This window comes from Mobula birostris, chromosome 12 (assembly GCF_030028105.1).
Source record: "Mobula birostris isolate sMobBir1 chromosome 12, sMobBir1.hap1, whole genome shotgun sequence".
NCBI lineage: Eukaryota > Metazoa > Chordata > Chondrichthyes > Myliobatiformes > Myliobatidae > Mobula > Mobula birostris.
In genome coordinates this window covers 95324282-95336598 of record NC_092381.1, presented here as the reverse complement: position 1 = coordinate 95336598, position 12317 = coordinate 95324282, and the positions used below count along the sequence as shown (strand labels likewise).

General features: G+C 40.0%; 1 long non-coding RNA gene across 3 annotated transcripts in view; it reads left to right on the top strand.

Moving 5' to 3' along the window:
* The window catches only part of LOC140206128 (uncharacterized), a 63503-nt gene that overhangs the window by 2289 nt on the left and 48897 nt on the right, over positions 1 to 12317 (top strand). The gene's annotated exons all lie outside the window — the stretch shown is intronic.

Sequence of the window (12317 nt, the reverse complement as noted above, 5' to 3'; positions counted from 1 at the left end):
GTAAGAAGTAAAGTCAATTCATTTCAAAAAATGGAGCTTTCAGACACTGTGTCCATTCTCCAGTCCTGCTGAAGGGTCTCGGCCCAAAGTGTCGACTCTGCTCTTTTCCATAAATCCTTTCTGATCTCCTGAGATCCTCTAGCTTTTTGTGTGAGTTGCTTGGATTTCCAGCATCTGCAGATTTCCTCTTGTTTAGAAATATAGAAAACCTACAGCACAATACAGGCCCTTTGGCCCACAATGCTGTGCTAAACATGTACTTATTTTAGAAATTACCTAGGGTTACCCATAGCCCTCTATTTTTCTAAGCTCCATGTACCTACCCAGTAGCTTCTTAAAAGACCATATCGTATCCGCCTCCACCAACATTGCTGGCAGCTCACTCCACGCACTCACCACCCTCTGCGTAAAAAACTTGCCCCTGACATCTCCTTTGTACCTACTTCCAAGCACCTTAAAACTGTGCCCTCTTGTCTTAGTAATTTCAGCCCTGAGAAAAAGTCTCTGCCTATCCACCCGATCAATACCTCTCATCATCTTATACACTTCTATCAGGTCACCTGTCATCCTCTGTTGCTCCAAGGACAAAAGGCCAGGTTTACTCAAACTATTCTCATATAAATCTTCTCTGCACCCTTTCTATGATTTCCACAACCTTCCTGTAGTGAGGTGACCAGAACTGAGCACAGTATTCCAAGTGGGGTTTAACCAGGGTCCTATAAAGCTGTAATATTACCTCTCGGCTCTTAAACTCAATCCCATGGTTGATGAAGGCCAATGCGCCGTATGCCTTCTTAACCACACAGTTAACCTGCGCAGCATTTTTGAGTGTCCTACAGACTTGGACCCCAAGATCCCTCTGATCTTCCACACTACCATTAATACTATATTCTGCCATCATATTTGACCTACCAAAATGAACCACCTCACATTTATCTGGGTTGATCTCCATCTGCCACTTCTCAACACAGTTTTGCATCCTATCAATATCCCGCTGTAACCTCTGACAGCTCTCCACACTATCCACATCACCCCCAACCTTTGTGTCATCAGCAAATTTACTAACCCATCCCTCCACTTCCTCATCCAGGTCATCTATAAAAATCATAAAGAGAAGGGGTCCCAGAACAGATCCCTGAGGCACACCACTGGTCACCGACCTGCATGCAGAATATGACCAGTCTACAACCACTCCTTGCCTTCTGTGAGCAAGCCAATTCTGGATCCACAAAGCAAGGTCCCCTTGGATCTCATGCCTCCTTACTTTCTTATATTGGGTACCTTGTCAAATGCCTTGCTGAAATCCATATACACTACATCTACTACTCTACCTTCATTATTGTGTTTAGTCACATCCTCAAAAAATTCAGTAAGACTCGTAAGGCATGACCTGCCTTTGCCAAAGCCATGCTGGTGATTCTTAATCATATTATGCCTCTCCAAATGTTCATAAATTCTGCCTCTCAGGAGCTTCTCCATCAACTTATCAACCACTGAAGTAAGACTCACTGGTCTATAATTTCCTGGGCTATCTTTGCTCCTTTTCTTGAATAAGGAAACAACATCTGCAACCCTCCAATCCTTCAGAACCTCTCCCTTCCCCTTTGATGTTGCAAAGGTCATTGCCAGCGGATCAGCAATCTGCTCCCTTGCCTCCCATAGTAGCCTGGGGTATATCTCGTCTGTTCCCGGTGACTTATCCAACTTGATGTTTTGTAAAAGCTCCAGCATATTCTCTTTCTTAATGTCTATATGCTCAAGCTTTTCAGTATGCTGTAAGTCATCTCTACAATCGCCAAGGTCCTTTTCCGTAGTGAATACTGAAGCAAAGTATTCATTAAGTACCTCTGCTAACTCCTCTGGTTCCATACACACTTTTCCACTGTCACACTTGATTGGTCTTATTCTCTCACGTCTTATCCTCTTGCTCTTCACATACTTGCAGAATGCCTTGGGGGGTTTTCCTTAATCCTGCTCACCAAGGCCTTCTCATGGCCCTTTCTGGCTCCCCTAATTTCATTCTTAAGCTCCGTCCTGCCCAGTTTACTGAAGCTTTCCTCACATGACAACCCTGCCATCCCTGGAACCAGTCTGATAAGTCATTGTTGAATCCATCATTCCAAGTATTCCCTTTCTCTGGTAAGATGACCAAATCTGTAAAGTGACACAGTACTCTAAGTCTGGTCTCATCAAGGCCCTACATAATTGCAACGATTGAAATCCAGATGCAAAATCAACCACACATTTTTAATGGCAGAGTCGTCTTGATGGACTGTATAGCCTAAATCTATATAATTATGAACCAAAACAGGAATATAAGCATGAACTTTAGAGAAAAAGTAATGCCACACTGATCAAAGTGCCCATCTAGCTAGGCCTATTTTCCCCATGTTTAACTATATCCCCCTTTCCCATCCATGTATCTATCCAAATGGCTTTAAAATGTTGTTATTGTACCTGCCTCAACAACTACTTCTGGCATATGCAATGGATTCCCGTTAATTCAGACACAATGGTACCAGTACATTTTGGCCCAATTAAGCAGCTGCCCCAATTAGCCGGTTTCATGGAAGTACTTGAAAAGGTATAGGCTAAAGACAAGCTGCTGTTTAACTAAGTAATTAATTATGTATTTAAATGAAATATGGAACAAATTGGATTATCAATACTACTACAGTACTATAAAACTGTGTTTTAGGTCCTAATATTTATCGATGGAGGAACTCTTCGAGTGTATGCTGCCCTGTTCTTTTGTCTATATATGAACAAAATCATCACAGACACCTAGAATAGATAATGGACTGCCTTCATTCCATACATTTGATGATTTTGACTATTGCCAATCAACTACTGCTTTTTGAAATACATGTATATTGTATCCCTTGGGTATAGAAAAGATAGAGAAGGAGGTAAAATGGTGGGGGGGGGGGCGTGGAAGAGTCACACTACTATCCTGGGACAATATCACAACTACACTTAGGGGAGACATAATGGGCGGTTCAGGCACTGAGTGTATTTGGGTAAAACTCAGGAATAGGAAAGAATCAATCACTCTGATGAGATTGTACTTCAGATCCACCCAATAGCTACCAGGACATTGGGGAACAGATCTGTAATTAGATTAAGGAATATGTGAAAATAATAGGGTTGTTGTGTGACAGGGTCCTGAATTACTACTAATAAACTGTGCTCAATTACCCCTATGAACTGTGCTTTTGAAAAGAGAAAGAGAGAGTTATTTAACACAAACACCTTGTTTGGAAGAGAGAGAGAGAGAGACGAAGACTGCTCATTGTATTTATACTTTCTCCAATGACATTGCCTGCTTGTACGTTCTTACACAGACAGAGAAGGGAGGAGTTATTTGAGAGACAGTCGGTACTCAGTACAGTGAGATATATAGTAGGTCAGATGATAGACCAGAGACACATGATTTTGGACACTGAATGAGCTTTGTTGTGCCCACAGAAAAAGTGGGTTTTGGAGGATTGATCAGGCGGATCTATCAGTGGCTCTTGCAGTGTGAACAGGGCGTGACCGGTGGGGAGTTATTCATGTGTCCAACCCTCGCCTGGGTTGATGGCTCCACAACAGAAGAATGGTCCCCTTTGTTGTGGTCACAGTCGGTGACTTTTAAAGGATTTTGAAGGACAACGGGAAGATCGATGTCATCAGCTCACCTGAAGACTCAAATTTCTCCCTCTCTCTCTCTCTCTCTCTCTCTCCATCACTATTCAACTCAATACCACGAACTGAACTGAACTTTACTCATCATTGTAAGACTGTATCTATTTACTCCTAGACTTGAAGAAGATTGGTTTTCATATATTTCCACACTTACTGATATACTTTATACCTTATACTTTATTGTCGCTAAACAATTGATACTAGAACACAGCGATATTTGATTCTGCGCTTCCCGCTCCCTGAATTACAAATCGATAGTAAATATTAAAAATTTAATTTATAAATCATAAATAGAAAATAGAAAAATGGAAAGTAAGGTAGTGCAAAAAAAACTGAGAGGCAGGTCTGGATATTTGGAGGGTACGGCCCAGATCCGGGTGAGGATCCGTTCAGCAGTCTTATCACAGTTGGAAAGAAGCTGTTCCCAAATCTGGCCGTATGAGTCTTCAAGCTCCTGAGCCTTCTCCCGGAGGGAAGAGGGACGAAAAGTGTGTTGGCTTGGTGGGTCATGTCCTTGATTATCCTGGCAGCACTGCTCCAACAGCGTGCAGTGTAAAGTGAGTCCAAGGACGGAAGATTGGTTTGTGTGATGTGCTGCGCCGTATTCACGATCTTCTGCAGCATCTGCCGGTCTTGGACAGGACAACTTACATACCAGGTTGTGATGCACCCTAGAAGAATGCTTTCTACGGTGCATCTATAAAAATTAGTGAGGGTTTTAGGGGACAGGCCAAATTTCTTTAGTTTTCTCAGGAAGTAAAGGCGCTGGTGGGCCTTCTTGGCAGTGGACTGTGCTTGGTTGGACCAAGTCAGGTCATTTGTGATATTGACCCGGAGGAACTTAAAGCTTTTGACCTGTTCCACTTGTGCACCACCGATGTAAATTGAGTTGTGCGGTCCGCTACTCCTTCTGAAGTCAACAACCAGTTCCTTCGTCTTGCTGATGTTGAGGGATAGGTTATTGTCTTCGTACCATGCCACCAGGTTCTTAATTTCCTCTCTGTACTCAAACTCATTATTACCCGAGATACGGCCTACAATTGTTGTGTCATCAGCAAACTTATATATTGAGTTCAATGGAAACTTGGCTACATAATCATGGGTGTACAGTGAGTACAGCAGGAGGCTGAGTACACAGCCTTGTGGGGCACTGGTGCTCCAGATTGATTGTAGAGGAAAGCTTGTCTGCTATTTTTACAGCCTGGGTCCTGTCTGTGAGGAAGTTGAAGGTCCAGCTGCAGATCTGAGTGCTAAGGTCCAGGTTCCAGAGCTTAGGAATCAGTTTATTTGGAATGATGGTATTAAAGGCAGAGCTGTAGTCAATGAAAAGGAGCCTTATGTATGCATCGTTATTCTCCAGGTATTCTAGGGAGGAATGTAGGGCCAGAGAGATGGCATCTGCCGTTGACCTGTTGCTCCGGTAGGCGAATTGCAAAGCGTTGAGTTTGACTGGTAGGCTGTGGTTGATGTGTGCCATAACCAATCGCTTGAAGCACTTCATAGCAATTGATGCCAGAGCCACAGGTCGGTAGTCATTCAGGCATGCCATCTTGCTCTTCTTCGGCACTGGGATTATCGTTGCCTTCTTAAACAATGAGGGGATCTTAGACTGAAGCAAGGAGCAGTTGAAGATGTCAGCAAACACTCCAGCCAGCTAGTGATATACTTACTTATATATAATCATTGCTAATCTGTTTGATTTATCTGCATTTATTTTACTGTATTGCGTAGTTACTAATAAATACCATTAGTTAATAGCAATACCGGACTCCAAGGTGTTTTCCATTTCTGCTGGTTCTTTAACCTGTCACGGGGTACGTGACAAAATTGGGGGCTCGTCCAGGATATGAACAAATTGGTTGGGGGGGGGGCCTGTTTGAATTGATTGGGGAAAATCCCTTTTGATTTGGTTGTCTGGAAAAACAGCAGAAATGGATGTTGCGGAATTTCTGGAATCGCCAAACCCCATGTCCTTGACAAAAGCTATAAAGTATGAGTCGCAGGACATTGGTAAGGAATTAAAGCTTACAACGGTAAAGAAGGGTATGACTAAGAGAGAAACTCAAAGAAAAATAGTTGAATATTATGTTTCGACGAAAAAATTTACTGAGGTTGTGTTGAAAATGTTCGCAGAAGGTAAACCTACTGAGGCTGAGTTTCATCTTCAGTTGGCAAAGGTAAAGATGGAGCATGAGTTGCAACTGAAATGGCTTGAGGCCGCAGAGGCAGAAAAACAGAGAGAAGCGGCAGAAAGACAGAGACAGTTTGAGTTGGAGTTGGTGTGGCAAGGGGTTCCAGTGCCAAGCCGTAGTAGGGAGCTGGTTGTACCGTTTAATTAATTAGCCAAGAAATTAAGTTCCTGATGACTCCACTATAATGTATGAATTTTTTAAGAAACTGAATATTCCAAAATTATCATCTAATGAACGTTCAAAACTAGATGTACCTATTACAGTAGAGGAAATAAAGAATGCTATTTTTTCAATGAACTCAGGTAAAGCACCTGGCTCAGATGGATTTACAGCAGAATTTTTTAAAATTTTTCTCAACTACACTAACTCCTTGGCTATGTAGTGTTTTTAGGGATGCAGTGTCAATAGGAAAATTACCACAATCTTTTTATCGAGCTTCTATTTCCTTAATTCTTAAAAAAGATAAGGATCCTACTGAATGTACATCTTATAGGCCTATATCTCTGTTGAACGTCGATTCTGAGATTTTTTCTAAAATATTGGCAACGAGATTGGAGAATGTATTACCCCAAATTATTTCTGCTGCTCAAACTGGATTTATTAAAACCATTACTCTTTTTTTTAATATTAGGAGATTAATGAATATTGTTTATATGCCTCCACCCAAAATTCCAGAATGTGTTATTTCATTGGATGCTGAGAAAGCTTTTGATAGAGTTGAATGGATATATTTATTCAATACCCTTGAGAAATTTAATTTTAGTTCGATATTCATTTCCTGGATTAAACTGATATATTTTACCCCTTTGGCCTCGGTATTTACTAACAATCAAAGATCCCCTTTTTTTCATTCATTCCGTGGTAGTAGGCAGGGTTGCCCTCTTAGTCCACTACTATTTGATATTGCCTTGGAACTGCTAGCTATTGCCATTTGTGACTCTCCTAATATATTTCGCATTACCTGTGGAAATGAGACTCATAAATTATCACTATATGCAGATGATCTACTATTATATATTTCTAACCCAGGAATATCTATTCCGGCAGTATTAACTTTGCTTGCTCAGTTTAGTAGTTTTTCTGGTTATAAATTGAACCTAGGTAAGAGTGAACTCTTTCCATTAAATATGCAGGTTCCCATTTATAGAAACTCTCCATTTAGAGTGATTACTGAGATTTTACTTATTTGGGAGTTAAAATTACTAAGAGACATAAGGATCTATTCAATTTCAACCTTTTACCATTAATTAATCAGGTTAAACAACTGATTACTAAATGGTCCCCTTTGTCTCTATCACTGATTGGCCGTATTAATGCTATTAAAATGATTATTTTACCCAAATTTTTATATTTATTTCAAGCGATACCAATTTTTATTCCTAAATCTTTTTTTGATACTATTGATTCTAAAATTTCCTCTTATATATATGGCAAAATAGAAATCCCAGATTAAGTAAAAAATACTTACAAAAACCTAAGAAAGAGGGTGGTTTGGCATTACCTATCCTAAGATTTTACTACTAGGCAATTAATATCCAATATTTAATATTTTGGACACAAGATTGGAATACAACTCCAAGCCCATATTGGGTAAACCTTGAAGGCTATTCTGTACAAGGGGTTTCTTTAGCTTCCATTTTAGGAACTTCACTGCCTTTTGCACTATCAAAATTGAATAAACAAATTTTCAACCCTATAGTTAAACATACATTGTGAATATGGTTTCAATTTCGTAAATTTTTTGGCCTGAATGAATTTATGTTATCAAGCCCTATCATATCTAATTTCTTTTTCCAACCGTTGGTAATGGACCAAGCCTTTTTGATATGGAAAACGAAAGGTATAATATGTTTTCGTGATCTATTTCTGGGTAACTGCTTTATGTCTTTTGAGCAGTTATCTGAGAAATTTGATTTGCCTAGATCTGATTTTTTTAGATACCTACAAATAAGAAATTTTTAAAATACTACGTTGCCTACCTTTCCGACTTCAAATCCTTCTGGCATTTTTGATAAAATTTTAGGTTTTAATCCTTTGCAGAAGGGATTAATAGCAATAATTTATGATATAATTATGAAATTACAGCCAGATATATCTGATAAAACCAAAAATGAATGGGAAAGGGAACTTCAACTTTCTCTACCTATAGAGAAATGGGAAAAAAAATTTCAATTAGTTAGTACTTCTTCTATATGTGCTAAACATGCATTAATACAATTTAAAGTAGTACACAGAGCTCATATGTCCAAAGATAAACTAGCTCGTTTTTATTCCCATATAAAACCTACTTGTAATAGATGTCACTCTGAAGTGGCTTCTTTAATTCATATGTTTTAGTCCTGTCCTCTTTTGGAAAAATATTGGAAAGTCATTTTTGATATTATTTCAACAGTTCCACACTTCGATTTAAAACCCCATCCTATTACGGCAAACTTTGGATTGTCAATGGTAGAACATAGATCTTTGTCTTCTTCAGCCTGTCAAATGATAGCTTTTGTTACTTTAATGGCGAGAAGATCTATTTTGTTGAACTGGAAGGAAGCTAATCCTCCAACTACATTCCAATGGTTTTCTCAAACCGTATTAAGTTTAAATTTAGAAAAAATTAGGAGTGATATTTTTGACCCTTCGATTGAATTTGAAGAAACTTGGAAACCTTTTATGCAACATTTTCATATGATGTAATCTGACCTTTCTGAATCTTTTTTCTAAACTTAAATTATATGATGGGGGGAGCGGAGTTAATGACATTATTGAACGTGTCTGATACAAGCTGTTGGTCTAGCCCTGTTTTGCTTTTTTTGGGGGTTTTTTGTTCTTTTTTTCTTTTGGGTTTTTTTTTTGTTTATATATTTTTTTTCTTTTTATTTCTTTTTTAATGATTAATTTCATTATGAGTTTGGAAGTCTTTTATATCTATGTTACTTAAAATTCATTTTATATATGCTGTTGAACATTATTCCAATCTCTTTGTACTAACTTTGTTATTGAGTTTATAATTTTGAAAAATTAATAAAAGGATTTAAAAAGAAAGAAAGAAAGAAATTAAGTTGGTACCTCCATTTGAGGAAACAGAAGTCGATAGGTATTTCTTACATTTTGAAAAAGTGGCCATAAGTGGCAACTGGCCGAGAGATCAGTGGGCTCTTCTGTTACAAAGTGTGATTAGGGGGAAGGCCCAACGAGTGTATTCGACATTGTCTGTAGCAGACGCAAATGATTATAATGTAGTGAAAGGTGCTGTACTTAAAGTTTACGAGTTGGTCCCGGAGGCATACAGGCAAAGGTTCCGAAATTTGAGGATTTAGAGTTTGCCCATGAGATGCAGATGTACTTTGATCGCTGGTGTACCTCGAAAGGGGCAAGTGAAGATATTGACAACTTGAAAGAGTTGATATTGATTGAACAATTTAAAGGTTGCGTCCCTGATGGTATAAGGATGTACTTGGATGAGAGAGAGGCAGCAACACTGTCAGAGTCTGCTAGATTAGCAGACGAGTATGCCTTGGCTCATAAAGTTAGGTTTTTTCCCACTAGGAATTACCAAAAAGGTAATAGAGATAATCCACCGGCTAAACCAAGAGTAAACCGGAGACTAGTGACAAAAATAAGGAGGAAGGAAAGCAGTCGGGGGGAAAATCTCCCAGTTTCAAGTGTTACTTTTGTGGGAAACCTGGTCATGTGGCATCCAATTGTTTTGCTATGAAAAGGGAGAAGGGAAAAGAGAAAGAGAAAACCCCAAATGCCTGTGTTCAGATGGTTAAAACACAGCTGAAGAAGGAGGGGTCTGACCGAGTTGAAGAGGGACTTGAGAGATTTATTTCAAATGGGTTTGTGTCTGTGAAGGAGGAGTCAACCCCAGTTCCAGTGAGAATCTGGAGAGATACTGGAGCTTTTCAGTCACTGATATTAAAGATTGTTTTGGAATTTAGTGCTGAGTCGGAGACTGGGGAAGTAAATATTATCAAGGTCATTGGACAGGGAACTGAGGCCGTGTCTTTGCACAAGATAATCTTGAAATGCGACTTGGTATCCAGACCAGTCACAATCGGGGTACGATCTGAACTACCAATAGACAATGTTGATGTCTTACTCAGCAATGACCTTGCAGGTGGAGATATTTATCCAGCAGTTCGGCTCAACAGTAAGCCTTCTGCTGCTGAGGACCCGCCCATAGATGCTGATGTGTATCCCACATGCGCAGTGACCCGAAGCATGTCCAGAAAAACTGCTGATGCTAATGTTGATTTATCTGAGACTTTCCTACCATCCCTATACCAACAGGACTTAGAGGGTAGTACAGCTGAGGAGAGCAAGGAGGAAGGGAAAGACTTGTCCTTATCAAGGAAGGAATTTATAGAGGAACAGAAAAAAGATCCTGAAATTGTGGCTTTAAAAGAGACAGCTCTCTCTGAGGATGAAATTCAGAAAGAGACAGTGGGATATTACCTTAAAGATGGGGTGTTCATGAGGAAGTGGAGACCAGCCACTGTGCCTGCAAGTGAGGATTGGGCTATTGTGCATCAGGTGGTGGTTCCAAAGGTTTACAAGGCTGAAATTTTAAACCTGACCCACAAGATGCCTTTAGGGGGACATTTTGGAGTAAAGAAGACAGTGCACAGGATTATGAGGGAATTTTATTGGCCTAACATGAGGAAAGATATTGTCAATTACTGCAGAGGGTGTCATACGTGCCAGGTGGTGGGAAAACCTAACCAGGCCATCCCAAAGGCACCACTTCGGCCGATACCTGCTTTTGGTGAACCTTTTTCTAGGGTCATAGTGGATTGTGTAGGCCCATTGCCAAAGACTGCAGCTGGTCATTAGTACTTGTTAACAATTATGTATGCTGCATCTAGGTTCCCTGAAGCCGTGCCTCTCAGAAACATCCAGGCCAAGACTGTGGTAAAGGCACTCAGCAAGTTTTTCGCACTGGTAGGTTTACCTAAAGAAATTCAATCTGACAAGGGTAGTAACTTTACTTCAAGAACATTCCAGCAAATAGTTTCTGAGCTAGGGGCTAAACAAATTGTGTTATCCGCCTACCGCCTGGAGTCTCAAGGGGCTTTGGAGCGGTTTGATTCCACTTTAAAGACCATGATTAAAACCTACTGTTATGAGAATGACAGGGACTGGGATGAAGGAATAAACTTATTACTTTTTGCCATGAGAGACACCATTCAAGAGTCCCTGGGGTTCAGCCCGTTTGAGCTCATTTTCGGCCATAGGCCCAAAGGACCTCTGAGCTTGCTCAGGGAGCAATGGTCTAACTCAAAAGTGTGTGTCAGCATGTTAGATTATGCTTTAAAATTCCGTGAAAGACTTAACAAGGCTTGTGACCTTGCCAAGAAGAATCTGCAAAACTCCCAAATTAAAATGAAACATTGGTTTGGTAAGAGAGCGAGGGAGCAGATGTTTGAGGTTGGAAATAAAGTGCTGGTGCTGTTCCCTCTGCGACCAACCCCCTCCAAGCACAATTCCATGGACCATACCACATAATTAAGAAAATTGATTCTTTGAATTACGTTATCGAAACTCCCGACAGAAGGAAGGTAACCCAGTTAGTACATGTAAATATGCTGAAGCCGTATCATGATTCTGAGATGGTACCAATAAGTACGGTTATGAAAACAAGTGTGGCTGAGGAATTTGATAATGAGGGGAAAAATCATTTTACCAAACTGAATATTGTATCAACAAGACTTGACAATTCCACTATTTTGAAAGACCTTACTGATAAGGTTTGTCATCTAGAGCCTGCACAGAGCAATTGCAGGAACTAATTAGCAAGCATAAAGATTTATTTCCTGACATTCCAAGATGGTGCACAGGTGCAGTGTATGATGTCATTATAAATTCAACCCAGCCCATAAACCAACATCCTTATAGAATGAACTTTGAGAAAAGCAAAGGGGTTGAAAAAGAAATTAGCTACATGCTAGCAACCGGTATCATTAGGCAATCTACCTCAGACTGGGCGTCGCCCTGCGTCCTTGTCCCAAAGCCAGATGGTAGCATGAGATTCTGTACTGACTACAGCAAAATTAATGCAATAACCAAGACAGATGCTTATCCTATCTCAAGAGTGAATGACTGTATTGATAAAGTGGGAAGGGTTAAGTACCTCACAAAAATTGATCTGTTAAAAGGATAGTGGTGTGTTCCTTTGACCAACAGGGCCAGAGGAACCTCAGTGTTTGTCACACCTTCAGGGTTGTATGAATATAATGTTTTTCCCTTTGGGATGAAAAATGCTCCAGGGACATTTCAAAGAATGATCAATTCTGTGATTAGAGGTTTAGAAAACACAGGGGCTTATATTGATGATTTAGTGGTCTGGAATGACACGTGGGAAGAGCATATTGTAGCAGTAGCAAAACTATTTGACAGACTTTCCAAGGCCAATCTTACTGTGAACCTCGCTAAAAGTGAGTTTGG